Genomic DNA, 12,607 nt, shown 5'->3' on the forward strand with positions numbered 1-12,607 from the left:
CAGGCTCACGGCTGGTGAGCACTACGGTGGTGGCGGTGGGCCTAAGCTGGCAGACGGACATCCCCTGAGGGGTCCTGGACTGCGAGAGGACGCAGGCCGGGCCGAGGGCCACCCTCACCCGCCCCCCCCCCCCCCCTTAGTACATGAATGTCGTGTGCCAGGCCTCTAGTTAAACAATAGATTTTTAAAAAGAACCTTATCTGGTGGTAAGAAGAGAAGCTGTATTCATTTCCTATTGCTGCTGTAATGAATCGACATAAACTTAGCTTAAAACTAAACATGTACTCTCCCCTAGTTCCTAAGGTGCACAGTGGGAACTGAGTTTATGGGGCTAAAACAGGTGTCGCAGGGCTGGCTCCCGCTGGAGGCTGCAGGGCGATCTGTTCCTTTTCTTTTCCATCTTCTAGAGACGCCTCCCTTGGCTCATGGCTGCCCATCATGTTGCCTCTTCAAAGCTGCCATACAACACAGTTTCTGTTCTCACAAAGGCTCCTGCCCTCTCTCTTCTTTCTCCCTCTTATATGGACCCCATGAGTGTATTTAGGCCCCGCCTCTTACAATCCAGCATAACCTCCCCGGCTAAAAAGTCTTAATCACACCTGCAGAGTCCCTTTGGTCATATAAGGTAACACTTGCAGGGTCCCGGGATTAGGATGGGGATGTGTTTGGGGGGCATCTTCAGCCTGTCACTGGGTAACTCTCAGTACTTGGTGAAGAGCAAGTCTGTGAGCGAAGGTTGTTATCAAGTTGCTCACGTCCAGGTATTCTGAGCTGGTGGAAACGGCAGAGCTTGAACAACTTAGGTTGCAGATCTGATGTTCCTCATTGGTGGATCTCAAATTTGCTGGGTCTCCGGGGCACCTAGGGAAGGTGGCCAAAGGCCAGAGGCCCGGGCCGTAGCCTACTTCAGTGAGCCTGGACCTGTGTGTTTTTCCTGAACTTTCCAGGTGGTTCTGATCCCCAGCAAAGCTGGAGAACCATTGCTTTTAGTAATAATCTCAGGGATTATCTGTGTGCCTGCATGTGGGAGGTGGAACTTCTTGTCTTCTGTGAGTAAGTGCCAGAGCAGGGCTGCAGACAGGAAGCGCCAGGGAAGACCAGAGGAGGGGCCAGTGTCTGCCGAGGAGCCACCTGTGCCACACCTGGAAGGCAGCGAAGGCAGCGAAGGTGTGGCTTCACAAGGAGCAGCGAGAGTGCTCCCAGCAGAGTGACAGACCTTCCCAGCAGCACTGAGGTAGGAGCACACTCGCCACAGTTGGGGACAGGGAGGCCATTGGGTCCAGAGGGGCAGGGACAGCGACTCGAATTTGACAAGAGGAATAGCAGCAAGATGAACCTTCTCGTGTTGGCAGGGTTGGCTGGAGGCAGAGGCAGGGCCCTGTGTGTAGCACTGTCAGGGTGGAAGGGCTGAAGGCCCGGAGAGGGTGGTGGCAGGGAAAATGGAGAAACGGTGATGGTTGTGAGAGAGGTAAGGGGAAATGTGAACGTGACCCAGGTCTAACGGTCAGTTAATACTAACTGAGCAGAGTGTGCCAGGCACTCTACCCCTGGATCACAGAGGAGGAGCTGGGATGTGGAGGTGAGCTAGATGAACAAGTACACTTTGGGCTGAGTGGCATGGGGGAGCTAGCTAGGCAATAAGAGAACACAAATAAACAAGAAGAGCAGTAGCTGGTGGGAAATGCTGTGGAGGCTTGGCTTGGCTCCTGTGATCGGGAACAACCGGCTGGTGGCTTCTTTAGACCGGGTGTCCAGGGAAGGCCTCTCCAAGGAGGTGACATTGAAGCTTGATGTCTAGATCCAGCCGTGGGAAGAGATGAGGGAAAGGCACGCCAGGCATAGTGGACAGTGGGTGCCAAGGCCACCAGAAAGGACAAAACTTGCCCCATGCAAGGACCAGCAAGAGCAGCCCTGCCCAGGAGAACTTGGGGGATGGAAATGCTCTGTGTGGGCACCAGCCATATGGCTGCCGGCCCCGTGGGGCAACGGAGCACTTGAAATGGGGCTAGTAAGGCTTAGGAACTCAAGTTTGCATTTCATTTTAGCTTTCGCTTACTGAAACTCAACTAGCCACACGCGGCTGCGTCTTCTGTGTTAACAGCACAGAGCTAGGTCAGTGTGGCTGGAGAGAGTGTGGTGTAAAATGACGTAAAGTGAGATAGATGAAGAAGGCAGACTTAAGTGCTTTGTAAATTAGGCTAACTAGTTTGGATTCTTTTTCTAAGAGGAGTGCAAAGTCTTCAGGTGATTTTACTTTAAGGTTGTCATAATCTGATTCATGTATTACACACTCACTCTGGCTGCCGTGTTGAGAATGAGTTGTAAAGGATGAGAAGTGGGACAAGGTGAGCAGTTAGATCATTGTAATGCTATAGGGGAGTATAGATGGCGCCTTGGGAACAGGGTGGTGGCAGTGGAAATGGAGGAATGTGGATGGCTTCTGGACGAGTTTTGGTAATAGACTGACGGGAATAAAGAGAGACTGAGTGGGGAAGGTGGGAGAACTTGATGATCCTAGATTTGGGGAGTAAAGCAGCAGGATGGATTGTGGTGGCATTTGCTAAAACGAGGCGTGGAGAGCAGGTTTTGTTTTGTTTATGGAGGCAAGGAAGAGGGGTTCTCTTTTGGACTTGTCAGAGATTCCTGCTGAGCATCCATCTAGAGATGGCAAGTAACTAGGGAGACATGGGGAAAGGTCAGGGCTAGAGATGTGAATTTAGGGTCATCAGGAAACGAGGTATATAAAGCCATGAGTGGTTTAGGGTCAAGCCATTAAGGAGAGTGAATAGGTAGAAAAGGGGCAGAGATAGGAGATTGCTGCAACATTTAAGGCTGGGCATAGGCCTGGCTGGCATGTCTCAATGGTTGAGTGTCATCCCAGGAACCAAGAGGTCACCAGTTCGATTCCAGGTCAGGGAACATGCCCGGGTTGTGGGCTTGATCCCTAGAGGGGTGCATTCAGGAGGCAGCCGACTGATGTTTCTCTCTCATCGATGTTTCCACCTCTCTATCCCTCTCCCTTCCTCTCTCTCTAAAAAAAATCACTAAAAACATATTTTAAAAAGATTGGGCGTAGGAGGAAGATCTAGAAGGAGACTCCTTGAGAATATACGTGAGGGGCCATGGAAGCCAAGAGAAGTCATGGTTTCCAGAAGGAGGGAATGGTCAATGCTGCTGGCTGGCCAAGGACTCTAGAAGAGTTCAAGGTGCCCTTGGATTTGGTAGCAGCATGGAGGTCACTGGTGACATTGGGAGAGCAGGCTCAGTGGAGTGGGTAAGAGAGCATTAGAGGTGAAAAATTTGCTGTGATGAGAAGTGAAGGAATAGGTAGGACTGGAGAATTAGGGGTCAAAGGATATTTCTCTTTCTCTCTCTCAAAACTAGGCGTTATGTACTGATAAGTAGAAAGCAGGTACACTGCCTTTTAGCCCCTATAATGGGAGGGAAGGCTGAGATGTGGGCACTGCTGTGGGTGGGATGGAATTTGGGCAGTGGGTTGAACAGTCACTGGTAGATTGCTTATGACTAAGTGAAGTGTGAGAAAGTCCATTATCTGAGAAAGAGTATGAAACGGTTGTTTTGAAGATGGAAAACAAATCCACGGGGTAACTCTGGTGGGGTTGATCGATGGCTTAAACTGTGCTTCTCAAACTTGCATGCACAAGAGAATCACCTGGGGGTTTGTTAAAGTGTGGATTCCGCATTTCTCACAAGCTGCCAGGTGATGTTGATGCTGCTGTCCTTGGGCACCACACTGACAAGCCAGAATCCACAGCCCTTCTGGAATGGGAAGCGTAGGAAGACACAGTTTCCTGCTGTGCCCAGGAGATGCCTAAATTATTTGTCCATTGACCTTACATTTAGGGCAGAGTAGCACGAGTTGAGGACCTTTTTGAGATTTGTGGCTGTCCATTTTAAGCAGGTCTGCTCATTGTCAGGGTTATATGGGGAACTTAAAAAAAGACCTGGGGATTTTTATTTTGATTGAGATTCTGAATTAATGGGTATGGATCCCAGGCACCCCCCTTTTTAAAAGTTCCTCGGGTGATGTTTATCCAGGCTTAAGAAGCATGGCTTTAAAATACTAGGTCAAGGGGATGACCATGGGCATAGGTGGCCAAGGTGGGGTGGAGGCAGGACTGCTCCAAGGATGTGTGGGCCCCTATCTGTATAAACAATTTGAGTCACCCCAGATCAGCATGGCCATTCTACGTGCTCAGTCTCACATAGTGCCACCGAGGCTGCTCACCAGGCTGCCCTCCTGGGATCCTCACATTGTCCTGAATGACCCTACTACACACACAGTTCAGAGTTTCTCGGGGCATCTGGTCTACCTTATGTTTGGAGTTGATATGTGGAGGGACCCATTTGGGCCTGGGCAGGGGGTTACTCAGATGGTTCTACCAGCCTTTGGTAGTCCCAGGCATCTTAGAAAATGTCAAAGCAGGCACTCAAATGATAGGGCCCTTGAACCATGCAGCCCAGTCATGAACAAGGGTAGAGGAGCAAAGAGGTTGAAAGTTGAGAGCCCAGCTTATAAGATGGATCCTACCATCGATTTATCAAAACTCATGACAGGACTCTGATAAAAGTCAGGGAAAGACCAATGCCTCCACAGCCCACGAGGGCCTGGCCTGCCAGCACGTGAGGCACTTGAGGCAGATTCTCCCCCAGTTGAGCCTTGAGACGACCACAGTTCGAGCACCTTGCTTGCAGCCTCGTGAGAGACCCCAGGTGAGGCTCAAGGTCTGGGTAAATTGTGCCCAGATTCCTGACCCACAGAAACTGAGATGATAAATATCTGTTGTTTGAAGACACTAAGTTTTGGGGCAATTTGTTGCACGGCAATGTCCAACTGAGAGAGGAGGCCAAGGCGGTCGCATCGGGAGTCTCCATGTTTTGGCCTTCCTTTTCTCTGTGTTGGCTCCATTTTCTACATTAGCAACCTGCTCAGAAAGATTCTGAAAGCTCTCAGTCATTCCACAAAGAAAGAAAGGAGAAAATCAAATGGAGCCTAGGGTGATATGGCTGAGAGGTGGGGTCAGTCCCACCCTAACCATATGGACTGAGAAAGGAATAAGAGTGGTACCCAAAAGGAAATCACGTTGATTGATTCTAGACATAGGAGAATGGAAATCTACCCAAAATGGTAACCAGTGAGATGAGGAAGTGATGGAGTCCTTGAAGTTAGCCTGGATGGGATTGGAGAGAACTGGTCCAACTCTCAGGCAGAGGGGGGAAGCTCAATGGTTAGTGTCACCAAAGTTAATGGAAACTTCTCAAACCATGAAGGCAGAGGCTTCAAGGAGATGGGGGCGGAGAGGGGTAGGGGGATGGGTGTGGGGGCGGGAATAAGGGCCGAGAAAGGCCTGTGGGAGGCAGTGTTCCCTGTTTTAACTGTGAGAGGGTGTGAGCCCATATCCATGCAAAGTCATTAAGAGGGGAACACGGTGGTGAGGACGCCAAAGCAGGCAGATAGAGACCATTCTTTAAAGGAGCCTGACAGTAAAATTTTGATACTCTGTGCTAACAGGAGACAAAATTGCAGGTTGGGCTAGAAATAGAATGAAATTAATCATAAAGGCAAGGCTGCAAGGATCCCTGGAAATTACTCATTTCAACAGCAGTTAAACCTGAATGATTCTACCAAGCCCTCCTTTCAACAAGTGTCTGTTTCTTCCTGGGCCTTTAGAACAGAAAGGAGGGGAATAGATCCATCCTCCTCTCCTCTCTCTTTCCTTTCCTGGGCTCCAGTGTGGGTGCTAAGGAGCTGGACTCAGGAGCTAAGAGTATTCCTCGGGCCCAGCGGAGAGACAAGTCCCGCCTTTGCCTGTCCCTGTCGTATGCCTTTTGGTATGAAATGGAGGCTGAGCTTCCAGTGAGTCTGGAGGAAGTTGGCTACTCATGCTGTCGGGTCTGGGTGTGTTAGGTTTGGAGAGACTAGCCTTGGAAGGAAGACTGGGCAGAGGGCACCGTATGGACTGGCACACTTAGTGGCGCACCCAGGCGACTGATCTTACAAAAGTCACGGAGATTCACTTTTCAGAATCAAGTGCCATGTACGCGGGCATGCTTGCGCTGGCTGCCTGGCCTGGTGGCTCTCTTTCCTGTCAGGCTGGGCATCTCCATCTCATCGGGCCTGCAGGGGTGAGAGCCCTCAGCTTCTCCTTGACCATGAGACTCGGCCGCCTAAAGCAAGAATACTGAGGGGAAATAGGTGGAGGAAGAATTAGGAAATACCGTTCATTCTCACTTTCAGCACCTGCGTGGAGAGGACTGTGCAGCGCCAGGGTGGGCAGCGGACATCTGCCAGAACCCCCCAGGGCAGTGGGAGGATGCCCCTCTCGGATCACTGGACACTGTGACATGTGTAAACTTCTCCCTGGTCAGAGGCTTTACCGTGTCCCTACCTGCTCAGGCTCCGGGGGCTGGTGGAAACAGCAGGCCTTCTGCATGGCCAGGCCCTGTGGAACCTGTTCCCAGGAGCTCGGAGGAGTGCATCCTGACCCAAGTGGCTGGTGCCCAGGTGTGATTTGGTAAACAGGGCGTGGCAGAGGGAGGGTTGGACTGGCATGTCCCCAGCTTCCCCTGCTTTTTCCAGTGACTCACAGACAGCGATGCTGGAAGTGGCCTCCAAGATAGATCATCAAATCCCGCAGGCCTGTTTCACAAGCACGAGGAGGCAGGTCTTCCAGAAGGTTCTGGGAGCAATTAGTGGATGCCGGGTACCCGTCTCTTGTCTCCATGCCCATGGCCACAACTCTGCCCCTTAGTTAACCTTTTGTGATCATTTATGTTCAGGAGGGGGTGAGGGCCTGGCCAGGGACACGCATGGCTCCCACAGCCCTGAGCTGACCCCTGTACCCTCTCGAATCCCATCTTTTACTCTCCCTCTGGCATCGCCATGGTGGTCACTGGGATAGGAAGCCCTGGCCCACTTTAGGCAAAAGAAGCGCCTTCCTTCTAGGTGCCTGGACCACCTGCTCACTCTGCCCTGTTGGGCTCATTCTGTGTAGTGAATGCAGAGTAAATATCTGAGCAAACAGGTGGCTGAAGGGCAGCGTGAGAGAGGGGAAAGTCAAGGGCGGGCCCAGCTGCGGGAGTGGATGGGAGATGTGCTTGGGAGAGTCCTTTTGTCTCAGCTGAGGAAGCCCCTCCTGCTTTCCTGGCCAGGCAGCCCCAGGCGAGGCCCCAGGCATTGCTCCCCCACAGGTGCTGCTCCCCCACAGGTGCTGCTCCCCTGCAGGTGCTGCTCCTCCGGGGCTCCCACTCAGGGTTCCCTGGGCAGGAGGGAGGGGCGGTGGGAGGTGAATGGGAGAGCTGGGACCTAACAGGAATCGGGGGCTCCCCAGGATCTCTTGGGCAAAAGGAAGTGGGCCCCTCCAGACGCGGAGCGAGGGCCGGAAGTTGCCGAGTGTGTCCCGGCTATGCCTGCTGCAGAGCTGGCCAGAGGCTTGGAGCCCAGGTGGCTTCCCGCAATTCTGAGGCCGCAGTTTTGTGAAAACGTGGAAAAGAAAGCAAACATGAGGGGAGCCCACGAGCTCGCAAGGCCAGGGCTTGGCGCTGGCGCGGATGCCCCCCCTTCTCTGGTTTACAGGCCCCGCGTGTTCTGGGTGTCCCAGGACCCTGGCCGAGCCCCGAGTGTCTGAGCACCGAGCAGGGCGACTGCACTTCTGCTCTGCCCCCTCCTCCCAGGGCATAGAGACAGCGTGCACTGATACTCCTGGGTAAGCTGCGGAGAGGGGGCAGTGACCGGCCACTAACAGTAATTGTAGTAAACCTGCTGAGAGCGTTTCAGTGGCTTAGAGAAGGGTGAGGGACGTCACCGAAGAGAAGGCAAAGGTGTCTACTCTAACGCACAGGATCGCCAGAGGCCAGAGGGGCCAGGCGACCCAGGCCAGGGATCAGCATGAGCCAAGGAGGGGCCAGAGGCGTGCTTGGGTGTTAAATAAGGGAATTTGCTTGAACAGAGTGTGTTTTGTGTTGCTTTGGGAAATGTTTGCTCTGGCATGGCTGGGGGGCGGGCAGGGGGATGTGAGAGGAGGAAGGAAGGAGAGAAGCTGTTGCCTCCAAGGGACACTTTCTATTGCAACTGTCAAAACCCAGCTCCATGCTGCCGAGGCAAAGAAGGGGATGTTCGGACTCGCCTGGAGGTTCCAGAGATGTCCTGGTAGATGCTTTCTCACTTCAGCTGCTCAGCCTCCCACTCGCTGGCAGCTTCAAACTGGCGTCCTGGTGGCTTTGAGGCCATCAGCAGGAGAGCTGCTCTTTCCAGCAAGTCCCGAGATCAAGCCCCATAGAGTCAGTGGGCCTTTCAGAACCAGACCCAGGGGATGGGCTCAACTAGATGGCTGGTGAATGGGCCCTGGCCCTGGCCCTGCACCCGAGAGGTGAGTAGGGTTGCCCACACTGAGAATGGAGAGGTGTGGCTCCCCACAGGAAAAGTGGGTGCTAGTGGTATGAGAAGGATCTGGGGATGGGCAGGTAGAACCAACACATCTTCACCACTGGTTTGCCGAGATCCTTGAAGGATTTGGGGGTTTTTTTTTGCATGTAGTGCAGTAAGTGGCCACAGTCATGGTAAACAGAAGAGGGGCTGGTGGGGGAGAAAACTTGGAGAGATTTTGGTGGTTGAATAGATAAGACTTGGGTGGTCTCCTTCTTGCAGGACTTAGGAGGTCCCCTCCTTACCTTCTCCCAAATGTGATCGTTTTCTCCTTATTTCACTACCTTTACTGGCTGGGCCTTCACTGGAATTGGGGGCTCCCCATCTGGGTGGTAAGACTGCTGCTGGAAGCATACCCGGGATTGCCTCCTCTGGACTTAGCTCAGTTTGAGGGTTAAAATTAACAACCATCGTATGAAACTCATGATGTTTAAAGACCATTTTGGAAGGGATTGAGTGTGGGGAATTTGATAAATGAAAAAATCAGAGATGTCAGAGATGTGAGGCTTGGGCTTCTGGGAGCTAGGAATATATATATATATATATATATATATATATATATATATATATATAAAAGGCTAATATGCTAAGTGTTCCTCCTACTGTCCAACTGGTTGCTATGATGCGCACTGACCACCAGGGCACAGATGCTCAACACAGGAGCTGCCGAGCTGCAGAACCAGACCCAGGGGATGGGCTGAACTCGGGTGACGCACCCCAAAACCAGAGAGAAGGGAGCCTGATTCCTCGCGGGGCTGCACGATTCTACCTTTGGCCGTGGGTTATGTTGTGGCTGGGGCACTGTCGGCCCCGAATCTGGTTTACTGCACACTTGCGTTTGCGTTCCACACCCTGTAAGACAGCAACTTTGCAGAGTGCCCTCTTGCACTCCAGGACCCCTCAGGGGATGTCAGAGAGCCGGTTTTGGCCCGATCCCTGCAGGCCTGGCCAAGGGACCCCACCTGCCAGTGGGACCCCACTCACTCCGCAGACACCAGGGAGGGACCACGGGAGGTTGGCTCCAGGACGTGTCTGGCCCATCTCGCCCAGTCCCACCCTGCCAGCCACCTTCTAATTAATTTCCTTTCAATATGCACGAATCCATGCACCGGGTCACTAGTATAAATTTAAACATAAATATGGATGTATGGAAGGGAGTGGTTTGGGAATGGACTTTAGCTTGGGACGTGTTGAATTTGAGGTGTTTGTGTCTCTGTGGTGGAAGAATGTGGTTTGTCACACGAGTGGAGCCCGAGTGGGATTTGGGAGTGTTACACCAGGATGCAGGCGAGGGAAGGCAAGAGGCTGGTCATTGCCTTAGGTTAGTGGTCAGCAGCCTATAGCCGGGGCCATGGGCCATGGGCCATGGGCCATGTTCTTCTCTGTTTCGGGGCTGCAGCTGTGGCCTGCCTTTTCTATCCTGGAAAAGATATTGCTACAGAGAGGTTCCCCCACATTTGCAAGCTGGTTTGATGAACCCAAAGGCCCTCCCCTTAGTCCATGGGTTGAGAATGTGTTCCCACCTCTCTGAAGATTGACTATTGCTCTATCTCAGTTCCTGTGTTCAGATAACCCTTATTTTACTTTATAATGGCCCCGAAGTGCAAGAGTAGTGTAAACTTTATCATAGGTATGTGTGTGTAGGAAAACACACAGTATATATAGGGTTCGGAACTATCTGCGGTTTCAGGCATCCACTGGGGTCTTGGATGGTATCTCCCTTGAATAAGGGAGTCTACTGTATTTGTTACAGCAGCTGTAAGAGACTAAGACAGTGAGGATTTGTCAAAGTCAGCCTGCTGAACTCTTGCCTGCCAATTTGCTCCTTGGAGAAAAGTCATCCCTGGTCAAATAACTTTGAACCTTGAACAAGTGAACATTCATTTGTTCAACACTTTTAGTGAGCGCCTGTGGCACTTGAGCCCCTGTCCTAGGTGCGGGACATTTGTAACAACCCCTGCCCTCACTGCTTAGATTCTACTGGAGAAAGCAGACGACTAGTAAAAGCAGCCATGTGATGTAGTGTCAGGCTAGGGACATACTGTTTCTCTCTCTCAGCGGAGGGTAGCAGGAGGGGCTATTTGAGGCAGGGTTGACAAGAGGGGTCTGTGGTTGCTAACACTGGAACAGAGACCCTCATTAAATGGGTCCTCTTACCTTGGCTGTGTGGCTCCTGCTGCCCCAGGTGAGAGCGATGCTTGGCTGGGGGAGGAAGAGAGAAAGCACAGGGGCCGAGAGGCGGACGTGCACTTGGCCTCCCCACTGTGTCTGGAACAGCGGAGGGAGGAGGAGAGATGGGAGGCCGTTCTCTCCACTGTGGCCATGGGCTTCTTCTCGAGGAAGGTGGGGGTCCACTGGAGAGATTTGATTTGAAGCAGGGCATGATTTTTTTTTATTGTGATAAAATTCACCTAACGTAAAATTAACCATTTTAAAGTGTACAGTTCACTGGAAATTTAGTACATTTGCAATGTTACATGACCACCACCTTTGTCTAGTTCCAAAACATTTTCATTATTCCCAAGGGAGACTTCATACCATTAAATAGTCACTGCCCATATTCTCCTCCCCCTCCCTCCCCACATTCCCCACCCCCAGCCTCTGGCAGTCACCAGTCTGCTCCGGGTCTCTGTGGATTATCTATCATGTCATGATTTTTGATGTGTCTTTTAGAAGACTCACTCTGGCTGGAGAATGAATGGGAGGTGGTGGCCTCAATAAAAACCAGAAGAGCAGTTAAGGTCTTGCTGCTCCAGGTGTGAGCAATGGTTGGCTGTGTGTGGCTCCTGCTGTCCCAGGTGGGAGCGATGGTTGGCTGTGTGTGGCTCCTGCTGCCCCAGCTGGGAGCGATGGTTGGCTGAGTGTGGCTCCTGCTGCCCCAGGTGTGAGCGATGGTTGGCTGTGTGTGGCTCCTGCTGCCCAGGTGTGAGCGATGCTTGGCTGTGTGTGGCTCCTGCTGCCCCAGGTGTGAGCGATGCTTGGCTGTGTATGGCTCCTGCTGCCCCAGGTGTGAGCGATGCTTGGCTGTGTGTGGCTGAGGCAGAGATCGTGCAGGAAGATGGGGATTCAGGTTTGGGTTCAGGATGTGTTCCATCCTCTGGAAGACTTGGCTTACTCCACCCTTGACACGAAGCCCCTTTTCACGTAGCTGCTCCACGTGCCGAAGTGCTCCAGGAGACCCGCATAGTGAGAGAGCACTGGTCGGGGCTCCTGGAACCCAGTTCTGAGGCTGCTGCCCTGGAGTTTCATGACTTCTGGCCAATCTCATGTCACATCTGGCACTCCCACTCCTCCCCAGAGACTGAGGACGTTCACCAGCTTCAAGACCCCACAAGTCAGTGATTTTGTGCCTGAGGATGAATCACCATCCTTTGTGCAAATGCTCCAGCATCTTTGGAAACGGGGTGTCTTGGTGTGGCTGCCCAAATTTCTCCATGCCCCCCACCAGGTTCCAAAAGCCCGGAGCAGGCAGTAACCAGGGCGGGAAAGTGGACCTAAGCTCTTAGGCAAATTGCATTCCCGTGAAAGTTAGTTGCCTTGAAAGAGTCAGTTCAGGAAACCTGCCTGGACGGCCGGCCTCGTCTGGACTTTAAGGGGCCACCGGGGGTAGCGGTCTCCGCTGTGGGGTGTCATATGCTGTGTCTGTGGTTGTGAGGGGTGTTGCAGAGATCTGTTCTGAACAGCTCTGAAGTTTGCGAGAGAATTTTTTTTTTTTTTTATCAGTCAAAGCAAACTCAAGGTTATCCCTGGAACAGCACACTCTGTCCTTTGCGTCTCATCCATCTGTCTTCATTTTCCATGCCATAACTTCAAACCCTTTGTTTTTACTTTTAGCAAAAGTAACAACGTGCACGTGGTTAAAAATAAACGAAAACCGTGCTGAAGGGCTTAGAGTGCAAAGCAACACACTTACCCCCGCTGCTCCCCTTCCAGCCGCGTTTTAATTTTAGTTCTGCTGGCCGTTACTTCCAACATTTTAAGTAAAATGCTAAGATGTTTCAAGACGTATTAACTCCAGCCCTCTATTGCCTCCCTGTTATGAAAGATGAGGAATTATTGACACCAGACCCTGCCTCCTTTCCTTGCTGCTTATTTTCCCTTCTCCTGTTAGCCAGGCCTCCTGACACCTGGGGGGTGGGAACGGCAGCCGGAATCTGGTAC

The 12,607-nt window shown here is 52.1% G+C and overlaps 1 protein-coding gene across 2 annotated transcripts in view; it reads left to right on the forward strand.

Moving 5' to 3' along the window:
- GAS7 (growth arrest specific 7) overlaps positions 1-12,607 on the forward strand; it is a 208,933-nt gene that overhangs the window by 63,833 nt on the left and 132,493 nt on the right. The window contains exon 1 of one of the 2 annotated variants that reach the window (XM_070395599.1): positions 1,210-1,234. The exons of the other annotated variant lie outside the window; for it this stretch is intronic. The gene's annotated coding sequence lies outside the window, so the exon portion shown is untranslated. Of the gene's footprint in view, positions 1-1,209; positions 1,235-12,607 lie in introns of those variants that run through there. 2 annotated transcript variants of the gene reach the window in all.

The sequence above is a fragment of the Myotis yumanensis genome, unplaced genomic scaffold (assembly GCF_028538775.1).
Source record: "Myotis yumanensis isolate MYYU_CA2020_CCGP unplaced genomic scaffold, mMyoYum1.0.hap1 SCAF_16, whole genome shotgun sequence".
Taxonomy (NCBI): Eukaryota; Metazoa; Chordata; class Mammalia; order Chiroptera; family Vespertilionidae; genus Myotis; species Myotis yumanensis.